Below are 19,905 nucleotides of genomic sequence, written 5' to 3'. Positions count from 1 at the left end.
CGGATGCCTTACACAAAACTCTCTGTTTGCTAAGCAATTATAAACCTCATCTCCTCAGAATAAGGTTTCATTTAGTGTGATTAAAATATTCCGTGGAGGTTCCATTGACTCCAGACGGTCGTGATAAGGCATTTAACTCCGTTAAAGCGGTTGTTATTAAGTTTTCTTGTTACAAACCTAGACAATATACAGATTACTTACAGCTTTTTAAAATTAAAAATATTCTGTAGAAATAAAATTATACAGAAGGTAAAAGATACCTACCTAGAAACTTAATTATTATTCCACACTCCACGAAAGCCCTAAGGTCCTTGCAATCTGTGTATCTGCCTGTGTATCTTTGCAACTTCTTGCATAGGTAGGTACATTATGTAGTAATCGAGAATATAGCAACATTTATTGAATGTCTGAACATACCGTTAAGGTTCTTGATAGATTTACCTGTTGCAAGGTTCATTAGGATTTTTTGGATAAGGATAAGATTTTAGATCAATTATACGATAGGTTATCAATTATAGTGCAAAAAATTGCTATTTTTTTTTCTGTTTTCTTGATTGAATGAATCTCAATTTTCTATGATAAACTAAATCTATTTTATATTCCAAATGTGTTTTAACTACAGTTAAACTTACGCCACTACTCTGCTATATCACAATATTATGTATATTGGTTTTCTGTTTTACTGTGCCAATAAGAGAACATTATGGAGAACTCTCAGGTATACTGGTTGCCTCACGATTTTCTTTCGCCGTTGAAGCAAGTCATATTAAATCATTGAAGTTATACCTAGGCGTGGTCGGGATAGAACCCTTGACCTCCCTATTAGGAGGCGGACGCGGTCTTAATCACCAGGCTATAACGGCTTTTTGCGGCAATTTTGCGTTTTTCTTACAAAAACAGATCAGCAAAGCATCTCAATCTTACCAAAGCAGATCCAATAGTAGATAATTTACTTATAGCTTTTGGACAAACGCAATTTGCATTCGTCACATTGTGGCTGTATAATGGGCACGGTAACACAGACTGCAATATTTACTGACCGTCCGAACTTTGACTGTAGGCACCTATTATTTACTTCCGCAGCCAATGAATTAATATGCCTTTATTGAACGATCGAAATAAAAAATGTAAGTTATAGTAATAAAAAGTGCGGAAGATAAATTAAATAAAGTTAATCGACAAACGCGTTGAAAATAACACTCGTTTCTTTCTACATACCAATATGTACCCTACCTACTCACGGAAACGTAATGTGATACTCGGAAAAGTTTATTGTCTCCGATCTTTCTTTCCTTGGCGCCAATTCTTTTATAGTGCATTCAAAGTAAACTGGCGTCTTTCCATTTGAGACCGTCATTAACAATAACAATAGGATTAAGTCTTAGCGGGTGAATTCAAAAGTATCAACACTATGAGATTGAACCGGCTTCTTTAAAAATGAATGGGCTCTATGAGAGTTTGGTTATTACCCCTATTGTTTACGTGGCATGTTGAATGTAATCCTATTGTTGTTGCTAATGACGATCTAAAGTGGAAACACGCCAGTTTATTTTGAATGCACTATTCTAAACCAGATAAACTCACTGAAATATCAAACAAGTGTGTTAGTGTGTGGATTGTTCTTTTAAGACAATTTATTTTACTTTTTGTAAGTATATTTATTAGCTACTTAGGCGGCCTATATTTTATTTATATTTATTTGAAACAGGTATCTAGAATACCTGTTTAAAATAGACAGATATTCAAAATTAAAACTTAATAACTATTTTGCCACCCTATAGGTAATTTCATTTTAGCGGATGAATTTTGACATAATACAGTATTGTCTTAAAATGAGATTATCTCAAAATATATTTTAGTAAGAAGTTTATCTTTTTTTGAACGCCGTTAATGGCTGATTGTAACTTACACGTCTTTATATCGATACATGTCATTATGTAAGACGCACTATGTACCTACATACTTACAACGATGCTAATAAATCTTATTATATTCTATACTAAGTTTAGTAACGTAGTAACCTAGTAACAGAGTGCTAAGTTTTAAAATACCTACTAAGTGTATATTAAAAAAAAGGGAAACATTAACTGATTAAATCATCTTCACCATCATCATGATCAACCCATCGCCAGCTCACTATAGGGCACGGGTCGACTCTCACGGGGTTTGGCCATAGTCTACCACGTTGGCCAAGTGCGGATTTGCAGACTTCACACACCTTTGAGAACATTATTGAGAACTCTCAGGCATGCAGGTTTCCTCACAATGTTTTCCTTCATCGATAAAGCAAGTAATATTTAATACTTAAAAGCATATAACTCCGAAAAGATAGTGCGTGCCCAGAATCGAATCCCCGACCTCCGATTAAGGGGCGGACGTCGTAACCACTAGGCTTAGTATTGGACTAAATTTCCATTCCCTAACTATCATATTACCTACCCGCCGCATCCCATTTACCGTCCAATAGGTCAGCAGGAATTGGGTCTTTGTTCGGCGCCACCTCGACCCAATAGCGCGATAAAATGCCAGTTAACGCTTGTTTCCAAGCAAATAAGGTTACTGTTTAGTTTTTTAGGGTTCCGTAGTAAAACTAGGAACCCTTATAGTTTAGTCTGCCCATCTGCCGTCTCTCTGTCTGTGGAGCCATTTAAAAAAATAAACTTTAAAATGTCAAATATTTGCATTGTTAATTGATTGACCGCAATTTAGTCCATTTAAAAGTTTTATCTAGAAATAATATAAAGACTAAGCATGTCTACATAGTACCTACATATAATATAATTGTGTATATATAAAAAATATAATAAATATATAATAATTGTGTATAAATAAAAAATATAAAAATATAATTTGTATAATATAAAAAATATAATTAAACTAGATAGCGATAAAATAGCCTAAAGATGATTTCTTGTAACCATTTAATGGCTGTTACCTAAGTGATCTCTTGAGCGTTAGGTGTATGCCAAGTACTCCTAAGAATTTATATAATTAAGAGAAATGATTTTAATTAAAAAGAAGTAGTTCATAGAGTTATTTTTTTTACTTTAAATAAGATTATTGGAATGCAGCAATCAATTAATTACATACGATTTTTTTCGAACATAAATTAAAATAAATAAATAGCTATTTTATAATCAAAGTCGAAGGAGCCGGAGAAAGCCCCATAAATAAACTGCAAAATAACAGCATAAGTCGAATATCAGATGATAAATTATTGTAGCAGTGAATTTTAATTTATGTCACTATTACGCGGAAAGGATGGCCCGATAAATAAGAAATATCGACATAACTTTATCTTAAGCAATCACTGTTCGGATTATTAACTTAAAATAGGGTTGACATATACAGATATTTGAAGTTGAATTAAAATACATTATTATACCTAATAGTAACGATTCGATCGATTAATATTATTTTAGTCATAATATTTCAGTCAACAATCAAATAGACAAACCATTTTATTGCCTCGTTTCAGAAGAAAGACATTTTTTCTGATTTTTAAGTTGAGTTACTTTATATTTTGAAATTAGATTTGAAGTTTATTCAACTGTATACAGAACAGATTAATTATTATCTATTTATTACATATTCAAATATAATAAGTAATACTTCATCATCAACCCATCACCGGTCCACTACTGAGCACGGGTCTCCTGTTAAAATGAAAAGGGTTTAGGCCATAGTCCACCACGCTATCCTAGTGCTAATTGGCGGACTTGCGGACTTACTTTTTTACGGAATTATTTTTAATCTAAGATTTATGTTAGCTTTTATGAAGTAAGAAACATCAGCTCTACTCAATAAACTGACAACCCTGGGTTACGAGAGTGGCAATTAATGCATTAAATTCGTGATTTACGATAAATTAATAATTAAATGATAATCGAAACATTGATGTTTGCAATTGTAAACTTTCGTTACGATTCAAATAAATTGGCTTTCACCTTTTTCCTTGTCAATTTTGGTTTTAAAAATTAGCTGATGATCCCTGCGACATCGTCCGTGTGAATTTAGGTTTTATGTTAGATTAGTAGAAGGTAGAACTTATTACATTAGTGAAAGCAACAGAACTTTAGAATAGAACTACATACCTACTACCTGTGAGCAAGATTTACTTGACACCGTACCTACTTGTATTCTGTTATGAATTAGGATCTTCAAAGGACGTATGATAGCCTATTTTACATTTTTCTCAAGATTATGTGTAGGTAAAGAAAATATTATGTGGACGAAAAATTATGTTCAAAGATTTTAAAATATACATAATGTTTCCTTAATCAGCAGGAAAATGCGTAGATTTCATCATCCGACACTTCTTTGGTTTAGCAAACAGTCATTCTTCAAACAATCGATATCGACGATGTGTTTACAAACACGTCATTACTCTAGACTGTTATTGCTAAAAGTGGGCTTACATTTACACTCCACGTCATGTCTCCGAGAGACATCTGTTTACGTTTAGGCTCTTTACGCACTACATCCAATCCGAAAACGAGAAAATTCAGAGCTAGAAAACTAGGATCGAATTTGTATGCCAATTTTACACTGCATTTGTTTCGACGGATTAAAATGTTGCTTGCATATTCCACCGCCCGCATGAGGGATTGGATTCGGATCGGACGCAAATTCGGTCCATTAACAATGATCCGACTTGAAGATGTTCTCGGCTGCGGAAAACGAAATTAGGATCTAGTGCGCAACCCCTCATAATTTTCTGAAGATACCTGACGTCCTGCTGACAATCGGTTATTTACACTATTAAAACCACCTCGGTGGTCACCTTCAGCGCATATTAGGAGACTCCAAGATTTCTTACGAACACATCGTCGGACGCGTCGTTTCTTACGGAAGCGTCGGTGCGGTCGTCGTCGATGGCGTGCGTAAAGAGCTTTATTCTATAAAAGGAAGGTATATCTACATGGTACTAATTTAAATTTCGCTGTTTACGGGAAAAGAGATTTATCGAACGAGAGTTTGCTGTGGTGTTTTCTTTTTCTATCGATTCCGTAAACGTGAGAACAAAATGTTTACTTAGATATTAGCTGCGAGCTAAGTATATTATCTTGCCTTATAGATATTTAAGTAGAAGGAATTATGAAGAAAAAAGGAAAAGTTAACAAAACTGATTGATGGTCTTCAATACAAAGATAGAAAGAAAAGAAAGAAAAAGTGTTTATTTGGTGCCACAGAAAGTACACATAAAAATAAAATAATAACAATACATAGGTATGTAGGTGGAGAATCATTTAACTACTTACATTTACTCTGGTTGTAAGTTACTTACGTACTATATGGAAGGATTTGGGAACCCACTGCATTATCTCAAGAAAACCTATGCGCTCATGCGAATAATGGAAAGAGATCACGACCCACAGCAATGAGGAATACGAATTACAAAACAAAGAGAGACTCTAGTTTGACTTTAGATCTAACTTAGGTACTTAACACAAATATCGTATTCAATGAAAATAAATAACGTATAACTATACCTATCAATAGAGAAGCGATAACTGATAAGAAGCACAAGACAACAAACCAATTAAACAATTAGGTCATAACTCATAACGTGGAAATGAGATTGTTTCCGTGTATCTACGAGTATCTACAGCGACCATTACTACTACCTACTAAGTTATTATGTTGATACTGTCAATTTTTTTTTATCATTGCTTTGAGATTTCTAACTAAATAGACCCCAACTTATCATGCCCTGGAAAGTCATCGTTCGCTAAGCATGAGAACTATTCCATTTCCAGGATCACCTAGTAATAGAAATCACATTAGAATCGGTACCTACATTAGTTTTGGAGCTAGTTGCCACAAAGAAAAATGCCAGTCAAAGACAACCCTCTACTTTGGCTTTGGGGTGGGTAGGATGAATAGGGCAAAGTCACTCAGCATACTATAGCTTATGAAGAGGAAATTCGAAGGAGAACCAAAGTGACTGTCGTAGTCCTACGAATTAGAAAACTAGTCGCGTTGGGCGTCTGTCGCAGAATCGATATCCATTGGAGCAGACGTGTTCTGACTTGAGACTCTCGAGTTGAGATCGCATACTGGCTGCGGGACTCCCGGACGATCTCCAGCCCGCTGCCTGGTCTGACAGTCTTAAGAAAATGGTGGGAAGTGGATTGGGATGAGGACCGTAATATGTGTTGACTCTCGAGTAGACCTATGTCCGGTGTAGACGCAAGCAGGCAATCAAACAACCAATCAATCAGATTGATTTGAATGATGTATAAACTAAAAATGGTCCTTCGAGCTGGATTTATTACTAATAATATAGAATCGGTATTCGAGTATATGGACTAAACACACACAATTAATGCAATGTCATTATCAAAAGTTACGTAATGTCCCTGTAATGACCTCATAGAAAAAAATGTGGTAGTAATATAGGTAGATCCTGATCATACCAGTGTAGTTTTTGTGATAGATACCTACACAAAATCGAAACAAAGACTCCCACTTTTGATTTAGCACGTAGGTTCTACACCATTGTACAGACGTCCTTGTGACTACCAAACAGATACGTAAATCAAAATTATATGGTTACGTAGATATATTCTGGTTGTTTAGAAATTGTCAAGCCTTTAGGCCATCATGCATAAGTAGCCTATCGTTTTATGGGCGACAGAGACACAATTTAGTAGATAGGTATAAGTTAATTTTTTAACGCGTCATAAATTCTGGCGATACAATAATAAATTAGTTAAGTGCCTACTGTAAATGATTGTCCTGCAAACCTAAGTTGTAACTTGTAGGCACCTATACTGAAAAATATTTTCTTCTAATGTCGTCCTTCCAAAAGGGTTTCCATTCAAAAGGAAGAATTTTCCTTTACCAATTATCTACTGAAATTTCCACCAAAATTGGGAAAGGAAAAGTTCTTCCCTATGAAAGAAAACGCTTTTGGCAGGAGACATTCCCTGACATTCCATCTGATTGAAGGAATGTCAAGTTTCTCTCAGTGTACAGTGGACTGATGTGTTAAATACTTCGGTAAGTACTGGATACTTAAAAAAGCTTTTTTAGTTGAGTCACTGTTAAACTAGAAAAACTTTAATAGTGACTCAACTCAAAAAAAGAGATACTGTTTATTTGCTCACAAATTGGCAATATCCCAGCAATCAGAACATAAGTATGGGCCTTTATCAATCATAGCACGGGTCAGTGGCCGACGTCTTATTCATTACGTTTAATAAAGTAGGACTTGCTTATATTTAGAACTAATGAGCAAGTCACTACTGACCGCTGATAAAATATAGCCTTCATTGTATTGATGGTTTTATTTCGTTTTGTTGCATACCTACTCTATTGTTTTATTGACTCACTTGTTTTTGTTTTAAAACCGACTTCTAAAAGTAATTACTTAGGTACTTTTTTAAAATTAGTACCTACAGTATCGAATTTTAGAAACCGATTTCGGCTTCATAGAGCAACGTTTTTATCACTCATTTAGCTACCTACCTATACGACGAGACAAACGGTCTGCAAAAAGAAAATTTTCAAAAATACTTTAAGTAAGTGCCTATTCAAAAATATTTTTAAAAATAGTACGTATTAAATAGGTGATTTTGGGATATGTGTAAAAAAATATTTATTTATGCACCCGTAGGTATTTTAAAATTTAAAGAATAAAGACATGAAAAATACTCGACTTAGGTAAGTAGATAAGTATAATATCACAAGTGTCACTGTTTTAAAAGAGGGTAGTAAGTAAAATTAGCTTAATACTTTATCTACATCAATTTCAATTGTAAAATAATCATTCGTTGTCACTAGTTACTAGTATATACCATTAACAGTTCCATGATGGAACTATTAATGTTTTTTTTCAAATCACTAGTTCCATTTTAAAAGGAATCTGAAAATAATGGAACTAATGTTGAATTTTTTGTCACTAGTTCTACATTATTATTTTATTACAGATGCTAATGACAAAAACTGAAAAATCAAATAAGAAAATTCAACAAATTCAAGTTAAAAACAATTTTAGGGAAACCAACTGAATCAATCATTTGAGGCCATGGAAATAAAAACAAGAATGATCATTTACTACAAGATAATCACATGATATCATAGAAAATGTCGCCGCCTTAATTGAACAAGAACTTCCTGGGTGCCAAGTTAGGCGATCTAGACTGGCCTTATCTAGCAGATAATTCTTTTTGCCCAAGAATAGAATTCTTCGTGGCTGAGTAATATTTCATATTACGAGTAAGTGCCACCTACGATGCCTCTCCCTTGTATGGCAGAGTTGAAGAAAAGTTTGTAAGGTTATAGTTTGGTTGGTGCAAGTTATTGCATATTTCTATGGGTTCTTTCTTGAGTTATCTTTATAATCATAATTTGTAATGTAATGTTTTCACAGAAAAAAATATTGCACTTAACTAGTACAAGACTGTTAATATATTAAGTACCTACCTACTACAATCAGAGTAACTAATGTTTTATTAAGTACATTATCTTATAGCGCAACAATCGTTGAGTATCTAGTCTATTTAACAAGTAAAAATATTTTCTAAGTAAGCAATTTAGTGAGTAAGTGGAGTGTATAAAAAGTTTAATCCATTCCATTCATCTTAATCGATCGCACCTGTCAATCCAAAGCAGCCCTCAACCGCAGGTGTCGCAACTTGCAAGCCAAGTTCTGGTACAAGACCACGAGTAGTACAACTATTTTAAAGATAACACGAATAAAATGTAATCGAAATAATGCCTATAATTGGGACTAGTTTCGCCGCACCTGGCCCATAGTTTCAGTGTCACCTGGCAGATTGTTAGCAGCTTTTCATCATTAAAATGCTTGATCAACTGTATTTTGTTTAATTTATCTGTATTTTTATGGTGTGTTTAATCATCTGTTGGTTATTTCCATCTGTTCTCACATTGTTGTTTTTTTTTCAGAAATTTCTTGTTTAAGCACTAGCTGACCAGTCCTGGCATCGTTCAGGTGAAATTTTCGAAATTACTTTCATCGTAGGGGTTTTAGAGGAGGTAATCAGAAAACCTAGGTATATGCCTCGACTCAGCAGATACTTCGTTGATGTATCATTAGTTTATTTTCTCCTTTTAACTAATAGAGTATTACCAACTAGATCTTATAAGTTAGAAGACTACGCAGTTAACATTCGAAAAACACACTTATTGTTTGACTAGCTTATGCAATATGCACGCGACTTCGTCTGCGTGGACTACACAAATTTCAAACCACTATTTCACCCCCTTAGAAGTTGAATTTTCAAAAATCCTTTCTTAGCGGATACCTACGTCATAATAGCTATCTGCATGCCAAATTTCAGCCCGATCCGTCCAGTAGTTTGAGCTATGCGTTGATAGATCAGTCAGTAAGTCAGTCAGTCAGTCACCTTTTCCTTTTATATATTTAGATATTGTGTGTATTTAAATTAAATCGATACTTTACTTACTGAATATAAATACCACTTTAATTAATTAAAAAAAATATATAGGTACTGAGGTATTTGTACTACAACTTAATGCTTATTATTACACGTCATTAGTCCATACTAGTCTACATATATCCGGCCAGTCATTTGTGCTAATCCATATCTGCAGCCTACATAATCATCACGTCGGATCAGTGGAGCCGGTGTGCCAAACATGGATGCGCGTGAGTCCCTGTTAGTAGACTACTTTATTAGTTGTCTGAATAATATGATTGATTCGCTTTGTTTAATACCAAAAAATATTACGAAGATCTACTATCATAGATTGTCTATGTACCTATTAGTTACTTAGGTAGGTGTCTCTTTTCACATTTTATAAACTGTTAAGGTATCAAAATACATAGTTTATTTATTTATTATGCAACTTAAATACCCAGGGCGTTTTCGCCATCTCATTATATTTTGTTATTTTCAAGAACTTGGTCCATGCCTTCGGACTCAAAATTTTCAGGATGCCCTTTACGAAAAGGACGGGTCAAACTTAGGAACTTCGGACTGTTTTTAGGGTTGCGTACCTCAAAAGGAAAAACGGAACCCTTATAGGATCACTTTGTTGTCTGTCTGTCTGTCTGTCGGTCTGTCAAGAAACCTACAGGGTACTTCCCGTTGAACTATAGAATCATGAAATTTGGTAGGTAGGTGGGTCTTATAGCTGGTATTAGGGGAAAAATCTGAAAACCGTGAATTTGTAGTAACAACACACAAAAAAAAAATTAAATTGTGGTGATAAATTAATAATTAGTATTTTCAATTATCAAAGTAAGATAACTATACCAAGTGGGGTATCATATGGAAAGGGCTTCACCTGTACATTTTAAAGCAGATTTTTATTTATTTTTATACATCATAGTTTTGAATTATCGTGCAAAATGTCGAAAAAATAAGACTGTAGTACGGAACCCTCGTTGCGCGAGCCTGACTCGCACATGGCCGGTTTTTTTCATACCTTACTTACACGGTACTTTGTGTATAGGTACCCAAAATTTTTTAAATCATTTTATTTGTATTTTCTTTTACATGATTTGTCACAGGTTATTATAATAACTAAGTAATCCTATCATGATTTTTAAAGTAAGTAGGTACATAGTTAAGTTATTTTTATAGTAGGTATCAAGAAAAGTCAACCTTCGAAGTCAGCCTTCTTCAAGTTCAGTGTGGAAGTTACCTACGGAGAAAACTTGCTGGCGCCATTTATAGCTTATTGAATCGCGATTCGCGACCTACAGATAAATAGTTATTACCTGTATTAGCTCTATAATTATGTATAAGTATTAACTTAATGGGAAAATCATTAAATTGCAGCTTGTGGTTAACACTTAGCAAAACTTGTAAGTATAAATATTTTAGCATCTACACACGAGCCAACTTCCAACTTCAACTTAGCAGCGGCAGCCGACATTTACCCGTATCCGTAGGTTTAGGTACATACTAGTTATGTACTCGATATATCGCGAGTCGAAACACCCCGCTGTTTGTGGCAGTTGGCTGTAAATCATCGAAATTGAAAGGCGATGAATTAGTAACAAATTTTTAATGCACAATCTCGTAAACTAAATTAAAATAACAGGTCTAAATCTATTGCTGTACCTTTCATAATGCTTTCTACAGAAAAGGATAGCACTTTATTTAGAACTGTCAATTATTTATTATTTATTGTAGACAACGGGTACATACCACGATTAATTTGATGATGTTGTTATTTGTGTTTGGTGGCTCCGTCACCAATGTCAATGTGTTTAACAGAATAATTAACCGCAGCAGTAAGTAGTAACTGACTAGTTGAAACATCTATAGATGTCTTAACATTGAGATCAGTAATTAGCTGTTGCTATTAGTGAATCATTTATGTTAAAGGCGTTATTAAATTAGTCATCCTTTGTTGTCTAGAGAGGAAAGGCCAAAAGGCTAAGGCCCGAATCATCATCACTGCTCTAATTTAAGACACTGCCTATAACTACATACCAGCCAGCTGTATTTGAACTGGCTTTTTCCCTAGACTTCGCGTGGAATTTTTACCTGACCCTGAGACCCTGTTGGAATTATTGAAAATCCTTTCTTAAATAAGTCCAGTAATATGCAAAATCACAATTTTTAAAGCAAGCTGTACTAGCAGCGTATTTAGGTATGTTAGTTAGTGATAGCCTAGTGGTTAAAACGTCCGCCTTCTAATCGGAGGTCGGGGGTTCGATCCCTGGCCCCTCTAACTTTTCGGAGTAATGTGCGTTTTAAGTAATTAAATTTCACTTGCTTTAACGGTGAAGGAAAACATCGTGAGGAAACCTGCATGCCTGAGAGTTCGCCATAATGTTCTCAAACGTGTGTGAAGTCTACCAATCCGCACATGGCCAGCGTGGTAGACTATGGCCAAAAACCCTTCTCACTCTGAGAGGAGACCCGTGCTCTGTAGTGAGCCGGTGATGGGTTGATCATGATGATGATGACGTTATGAGTTTAAGTACATGAACATAACTTTATTAACCGCAAATGTTTGTTAATGTTTTATTTATACAAGCAAATCTTCAGAAAATGGCAAATACCAAGAAATGAAGTGATTCCGACAGGCTGTTAACGAGTTTAATGGGCGCATAAAAACGAGAGTGATTAGTATAGTATTATCCATTTATTTATTATATTTTTTACACTCCCGGAATATAGACTTTATTTTACGTAGGTAAAGCGATAATTAGATTTGCGATAGATACCTAGATTAGAGATAGATTAGCGATTGACAGACTGATCCATCGAAACTACGTAACTATCTATTAAAGCTTAATTAATTAATAGGAACTTCTATAATTAAAGAATCGTTAGTGATCATTATGAGCACAACGATATTTAGAATTAACTTGTGTTCAACGTAAGAGGTCCCAGGTTTCCCTTGAGAACATAAGGAACTCACCTACCTACATAGAACATACCTACTTATAGGTAGTACTTCGTCCGCGTGGACTACAAAAATTTCAAATCCCTATTTTATCCCCATAGGGGTTGAATTTTCCAAAATTCTTTCCTAGAGGATGCCTACGTCATAATAGCTATCTGCATGCCAAATTTTACCTCGATGCGTCCAGTGGTTTGTGCTGTGCTAATAGATCAGTCAGTCCGTCAGTTTTTCTTTTATACTTATATATATATATAGATATGGGTAGTTGGTACCCACCTAATACCTAATCTATTCAGCTTTTTGACAGCAATACTGTCACTGAATGCGCTTGTATTATCTGAAACCTTGCGATTTGTGATAAGATACGTACCTATTATCATCGTCGCACTCGCGTTAGTCACATTTTCAAGCAAATATGAAACATTTACCAATATATGGAATCAAGTATGTACTTACAATATTCTAGACACTAACACATCGCCCAAGAATTTATGACACCTAAGCAAAGGATATCCTAAAAAAGTAGTATGTTATTCATTGCTAATGACTGCACTGCAATGTTCTTCTAGGTATCTTGCGGTAATGGAAAATTGTTATTACATCTACAGAGGCAAAAATGTATGACTTGGAAATAATATTCCTTTAGAGTACTACTTAGGTAGGTACAACTTGTTGACATAATTCATCGGAAAGCTGAAGTGGCATTAGGCATTTCGTCAAAATCGAAAAGTCCTGGAAGTCCTGGAGCCATAGTTTTACGGTGGTAGTGCCATCCAGCACGATGTATGGCTCGCCCCTCAGAATACAGAAGCTCGCCCCTATAAAAAGGGTGGTGGGAAGCGATCTCTAGGGAAGGCCTTTGTTCAAGAGTGGACGTCCACAGTTTGATGTGATGATGATTGCCCAGGTGCCAATACGCCTATTATTATAGTCCGCGACCGATGAGGCGAGGGGACGCCCACACGTCAACAGCGCTAGCCCGCACCGGGTTAGCGCGGAGGCTGTGCGGGTATACGGGGCGTTCCCCAATTGCCATCTCGACCTGTCGCGTACTATACCTAGACTTATACTACGATATTATATAGCATGATAAGTATTAAAACCGTTCCAAACCAAAATTCCATAACTGCATTGTCGTGGGCGCAAACAAGCAACTGGTTTGAATTGAAGTTCAATCTTAAAAATGCGCACCACTAAATATAGCGGTCCCAGATTGGGTATGAGTCACAAGTAACACATTTTACTTTTCGAAGGTTCATTACCAGACAATACTAACAAATTCCTTACTTATCTTCCTTAAGTAGTTAGGTAAAATTGGCAAAGTAAGTAAACTGTAGGATTAAAAAACTCACGCGTTTTCAAAACCCACTTCTAGATTGGAACTTGAAAGTAAGGTTGAAAAGAGGAAACGATCATCATAAAGCATGTAAGTAGAAACTTATGATGTGAAAGTTTGGAGTTACCTTCACGCCACAATGACAGAACTGATTTGACTGAGAATGGAGATACTATACCTTATACACTGAATTGACACATAGGCTAACATTTTAGCCTGGAAAATCAAAGAGTTCCCACGGGACTTTGAAACACTTTAATCCATGCTGACGAAATCGGGAGCATTAGCTGAAGATTTTGATTATTCAACTTAAATAAAAGTGCAGTTTAAAGATAGTAAAGACACAGTTATATCGATAGTGTGTAGAATTGATCTAAAAGAAAATAAATAAGAAAACCTTAATTTCCAAAATATTGCAATAATAGCAAATAACATTTACATACAATCATAATAATGTTATCATAAAAAAAATGTTATTCTCATATCAGATAAAAAGTAGACAGTATGAAAAATTCTTGGAACATAGTGCAATACGTATAAGTTGATTGACAAAACATCACACGTGCGAAGAACGTGGTCTCACTTCGAAGTGCCACTGCGTACTTCCAAGATGCCCAGTTCCAAAAGTAATCCCTTCATTAATCATTCATTCAAAACGCATTTAAAGGATCAACTTATTGTCGATTCCCCACGCGCCCTGAACTCTGAACAATATCGCAAACACTCCTTGTATGGTGACGAAAGATTCTTTGGATAACTAAGTTTCAAGGATATAGACGATGTGTTTCTAACAGATTGGACATAAACGAAGGTATCAGTCAAAATCATCAAGTCAAATTATTGAGAACGTCTACTTGTTATGTGCTTCCTTTTAGACGTCAAGGCTTAAGAATGATAATAGGAAAACACTGGAGGTTCTTCTGCAAATTGAACTGTAATGATAATATGAGAACCTGATTCGATTCTTTGCTGTTCGGGGTAAATTAATACAAGGCTAAAATAACGATGCAACGACGAAACTTTAGATATGATAATGATCTCAACCGCTTTCGTTAAAAGAAGTGGTTTATAAAAAAAGTTGATCGATTAAGGTGCATTATCTGTAATTAGCTGCATTTATGGTATCTTTGCTGCAACAATGCATTTTAGTAAATAGCGAGACTTGGCAAATCAGAGTTGATTTCGATCATCACACTGTAGCTGTCAAACTAGGGTGGTAGGGCCCCAGATGTTACTGAAATTTAAAAACAAAACTTTTGGTACCAATATGAAATTTCTGCTCTACCGTTCAAGTAAATCTCGTCTGAGAATACAATATGCTTTATTATCGATACTGTGCGAAAGGTAAGGTAAGGAGCATAAGACAAACAGCTTCCAAGAATTGAATTGAAGATCGAGATCGTGACCTCAATGATTTGACATGATTCAGGGGGACTCAAATAACCGGACGTTTGGCAGACATATTTTGCTTCTGACCTTATTATAAGTGGATGGAAATATCTTGGATTTCTATAAACTTTCAAATTTATTTTAGATCGAAAAACAACATCTGACGCAATTTATTGTTATTATCCTTATGAAACTTTTGTGTATAATTTAATTTCCTTGTGAATAATTTAATGTAAATAACGGATTTGTACGTAACTGCGTACCTACCATGATTACTAAGGTAAGTCTTTTATGTCGTTAAACTACAGGATAAACCTTAGGTACACCATTAAATTATTATTGTGTTTAAGTGTAAGTGGTTAGGTTATACGTAGGGATAGTTTGTTTGTCATTACCCGAATCGTACCAACTTCTTGTACGGTTCGGTCAACAAATGAGGCATGGAATCAACATTTGGGCTAAGTGCCAAAATACATTTTGATGATAAATAAAATAAAACTGTATTTATTATGGATCAACATTTATTAAGACACATTATTATGTGCAAATGATTACAATAATACTGTTTATTCACACACCTGTTAAGTATACTAATTTAAAAAACATTTATTTCAAAAAGACATTATTTAAAAACTAATTTAGAAATGGGTCAAAATGCAAGGTTTTTGTAATTTATAAGGACTTAAGTGCCAATACAGTTTTATTATCATTGGGGCTAAGTGCCATATTAGAATTTTTTTTGTTTATGTTTGTTTTAATTAATAAATGCAATTTTTCCAGGTTTTTTTTTAATGATCAGCACACAAATTCCTGTAGAATTCTTGGCAGTTGTCTGGCAAGTATTCGATCATACTTTCTAGATCCCTCATTTTTTCTTTGCTTATTGTGTTGTGAGTCAAAAGTCTATGTAACTCCACATTTTTAAATCTGAAATAGATTTTCCTCTTTTGAAAACATTAACTACCTTCCATGGTTCTATGTCTGTGAAATTTTGTTTTATGAGAACTTCACCTGGCTTATCTTTCGTTACTAGCAACCTTGATGCTGTTGAAATATTCAACTTTTTTGTCACAATTATGTCATCTGCAGCAGCTTGGAAGTTGAAAAAACATTCACTTGTCATATCAAGAACTTGGAAAGGTTGTGATGTATTTTTCGCACCGGTAATCACTTTTTTAGGTCTTCAGGAACATAACTTTTCATAACCTTTTTTCTTTTTTCTATAATTCCGAAATCCCTGTCGCACTGTAAGAAACTGTGGCCTGTTATAAGAAATTTTTGTTCGATTGATTGGAAGTGACCATTTGCTACTAAAAACATCAATAGGAACAGAATCATTCTGTTTTTATTTTGGCCGGCACAGTTATCGCACCAAATTATCAGATGGTCTTTGTTTGTATTTCTTTTATTTACAAAACTCAAAAGGCATGATGCTATTTCATTGCCTCCTCTGCTACAGATTCCTTCGTGCCAAAGACACATGTAAGAGTTCCCAATATCAGCTACATTGATGCACAAGTTATAACAGCTAAGCTGGCGTTTGTAGAACATTTCTGAGTGTGTTAATGTAGGTACAAACAGCACCTGCTGAAGATCAATGGCTATTGTCATAGTATTGCTGCCTGGCAGTTGAGATTGCTCCCTATCTGTGGCCATAATCTGCCGAGATGATTCAGCTTTTCGATGATGTAATTCCAAAGTAGCTTTTGCGGACCGACTTTGTGCATTTTGAGATCGCACTACTGCAGATAAGCGATCACAAACTTTACACGTATCTGTTCTGGGCCTCTTGAACTTTAAATCAGGAAAATATCTCCGAAATACTTTCTGTAAAATTTATATGTTACTTGTTTACCAGGGTGCAGTTCATTAAAGGCTTTATAACATCTATGTATGTTTAAATCAGGGCTAAGGTATTCTTTTGTGCTTTTTGCTCTTGTGTAATGGCTTTCATCCCTGGGGAACATATTAATATGTTCTTTAACTCTAAGCACATCCTCTTCCGTATACTTTAAACTTTTATGTGAAGTTCTATTATCACGAAAAGACGTATCACCATGTTTTTTTTTGTTTATCAATGTCTCTATTTCTTTTTTAGTAATTGCAAAAATGTCTGAAAATGTTTTCTTGCATACTGGTATTAGTGTACCATCACCTTTAGGCACAACATATGTAATGGTCGTTTGTCGTCTGCTATCAGATGGTACGGTATAATTACCATGTCGACGACGCTTAATATTATGCAATTGAAGCAAACCCATCAAATACGTTCTCTGTGTTTTTAAGTCTTCACGGTAGAACTTTTCAAATAAACTCAACTTCATGTCATGATCTAATTTGTGGCACTGATTTTTACATTTGCATATTTTCTGTAACATAAATATTTATTTAGCGTTGTTGTAAATCAACTCAAAATGAAACAATAATAAACTACATGGTTACTGAGATACTAACCTCCATAGTCGGTGGCATTTTCGCCGGTATCACTTTTCCTTTCCTGTTCATATAACTTTTTCCCTGTACCTTCAACGATTTTCTTATTATAGTTTTATTTTTTGTTCTTTGTTTTGTGTTATCGTCCATTTTGAGATGCAAATTATTTCAAAGAAACAATAACGCCCATGAAATGACCATTGAACGAATCAACGAATGTTATTTTGACAATTTTGACATTGACATTTCTATGATCGGATACACGCACGACCCATTTGTAAAGAAACAACATTTGGCACTTACTCGTAACGCCATCTACCAAAAACTCTCAAAACTACAATAAATTTTACTGGGCACTTTGCACCTTTGTAACGGAATGGCTAACTAATGTAGCACATTTGACAGGCAAAATTCCAACTTTGATTTTTTTGGCACTTAACCCAAATGTTGATTCCATGCCTCAAATGTTAATCGAAGTGGTACAGATTATCGAAAAACACAGATATTTTAGAAGACATATTAACAGATAACAAGGATATTTTTTGCTGACATGCGCAAATTTACCACGAACGATCATCGAACGATGCCTGATTTATTATCAAAATCTGATAAATGTAGATTGGGAATAATGAGTGAACCGGTGAATTTACAAACAAACTGCTAACCTCTCCTTTTCTTGGTTGAGTACGTGTTATGAGTCTGTGGGAAAATAGACAAAATTGACCCTAAGAAATTCATAACAGTAACACCAGCTATTAAATTTCGAGTTGCCAGATAAGATTTGGCAACATAAATGTAAGTAATCTGTATTAGTTTCGATATATTTTTGTATTTCAAATACGTAATACAGGAAACGCTTCGTTTTCAAATAACAAGTAGATCCATTAAGCAATGTTGGTTATGCGTATCAACTTAATCTGAAATTACCTAATTTAAAAAAATTGAAATCATTTTGATCCGAAAGAGATTTGATCTGCAACGTTCAACTTTACTCAATTTTGTATTGTCAATGGAATGAAATTCATATAATATTCCTGTATTATCTCATATTGATCCATTGAGCGCCATTCACTTTCATCTTCAAAGCGTATAGTGCGCGCAGAACAATTAGTCCAATCTGAAGTTGCACCATGGCATGGCGGTTTGCGTACGTAGGAGGGCTAAAGATTAAAAACACAAGCCCGGCTGAGATTTGTTTTTGTACAACAATGCGTACAATGCGCAATCATACTTACGCCTCATGTTCAGATTGAACTTCTTGTTGTACACGCACCTGGGGCGTTTGTTATATTATCAAGATTCAAGACCCTTAGAAAGACCGATTTTTCGAATTACCAACGAGTACGAAATCTTGGCGTTTTGGCAGTGAATATACTGAGTTAAATATAGAGCAAGTGTAGGAAATCGTATACGTTTAGTTTAGTAGAAGTAATTAGAGAATCAGGCTCAAGATTTGATAGAAAATATACCAGTCTGTCCTCCGTGAAATATACCTACGAAATTGAAACTAAATAAAACAAGAGATCTGAAGAAGATATAGTAATTAATTTTATAACAAGCGTTGCACAACGGTATTGGTATCAACAACTGCAATAAACTTGTCACGGCGATGAATCATAGCCCGGATAAACACGAAGATCCCGGAACGAAGGCGGCTTCCCGGAGGATACGATCCATCATCGTTTCAACGGCAAGGTGGAAGAAGTAAATTTTTATTTAGAAACTTTTAAAGTAACACCATTTCATTTTAAACGCTCGATTGAAACATTCTACATTATAATATGATAAAATAATAACAATATGAAAATCAAAATATATGTCAAAATATATTTTAAAAAAGGTATAGTACGCGACAGATCGAGATGTCAATCGGGGTATGAACTATGAGGCAGCGGGGACGCCCCGCACACCCGCGCTATCCCGCACCGGGTTAGCGCGGGAACTGTGCAGGTGTACGGGGCGTCCCCGCCCCGTTTTACATCCGACCTGTCGTACTTATGGCATTGGCATAGCTCAGCTCAAACCGCTGAAACTAGAAACTTTAGTAAAACTAAGAATGCATTTTGAAAATTATTACTTTAAAAACATTAGAACGAGAATAAAGTCGTGAGAATCAGCAAGTAAAAAAACCGGCCAAGTAAGAGTCAGGCTCGCGCAATGAGGGTTCCGTACTACAGTCGTATTTTTTCGACATTTTGCACGTTAATTCAAAAACTATGATGCATAAAAATAAATAAAAATCTGTTTTAGAATGTACAGTTGAAGACCTTTCATATGATACCCCACTTGATATAGTCACTCACTTCGAAAGTTGAAAATACTAATTATTAGTTCATGACCACAATTTAATTTTTTTTGTGTGATCTAACCCTAAATTCACGGTTTTCAGA

The 19,905-nt window shown here is 35.0% G+C and overlaps 2 protein-coding genes and 1 long non-coding RNA gene across 3 annotated transcripts in view; 1 reads left to right on the top strand and 2 right to left on the bottom strand.

Moving 5' to 3' along the window:
* Positions 1–19,905, top strand: part of LOC117982633 (maltase A1-like) — a 306,078-nt gene that overhangs the window by 33,778 nt on the left and 252,395 nt on the right. The window lies entirely within an intron of this gene.
* LOC117982642 (uncharacterized) overlaps positions 1–19,905 on the bottom strand; it is a 63,421-nt gene that overhangs the window by 19,429 nt on the left and 24,087 nt on the right. The gene's annotated exons all lie outside the window — the stretch shown is intronic.
* On the bottom strand, positions 15,708–17,977 carry LOC138402421 (uncharacterized). The gene is made up of 2 exons (XR_011236798.1): positions 17,537–17,977; positions 15,708–17,451 (listed from the first exon to the last, which is right to left on the bottom strand). It is a non-coding gene; the product is annotated as an uncharacterized lncRNA (long non-coding RNA).

This window comes from Maniola hyperantus, chromosome 5 (genome assembly GCF_902806685.2).
Source record: "Maniola hyperantus chromosome 5, iAphHyp1.2, whole genome shotgun sequence".
Lineage (NCBI taxonomy): Eukaryota > Metazoa > Arthropoda > Insecta > Lepidoptera > Nymphalidae > Maniola > Maniola hyperantus.
Note: the sequence above shows the minus strand (reverse complement) of the source record. Positions and strands in the feature narration are given on the sequence as shown.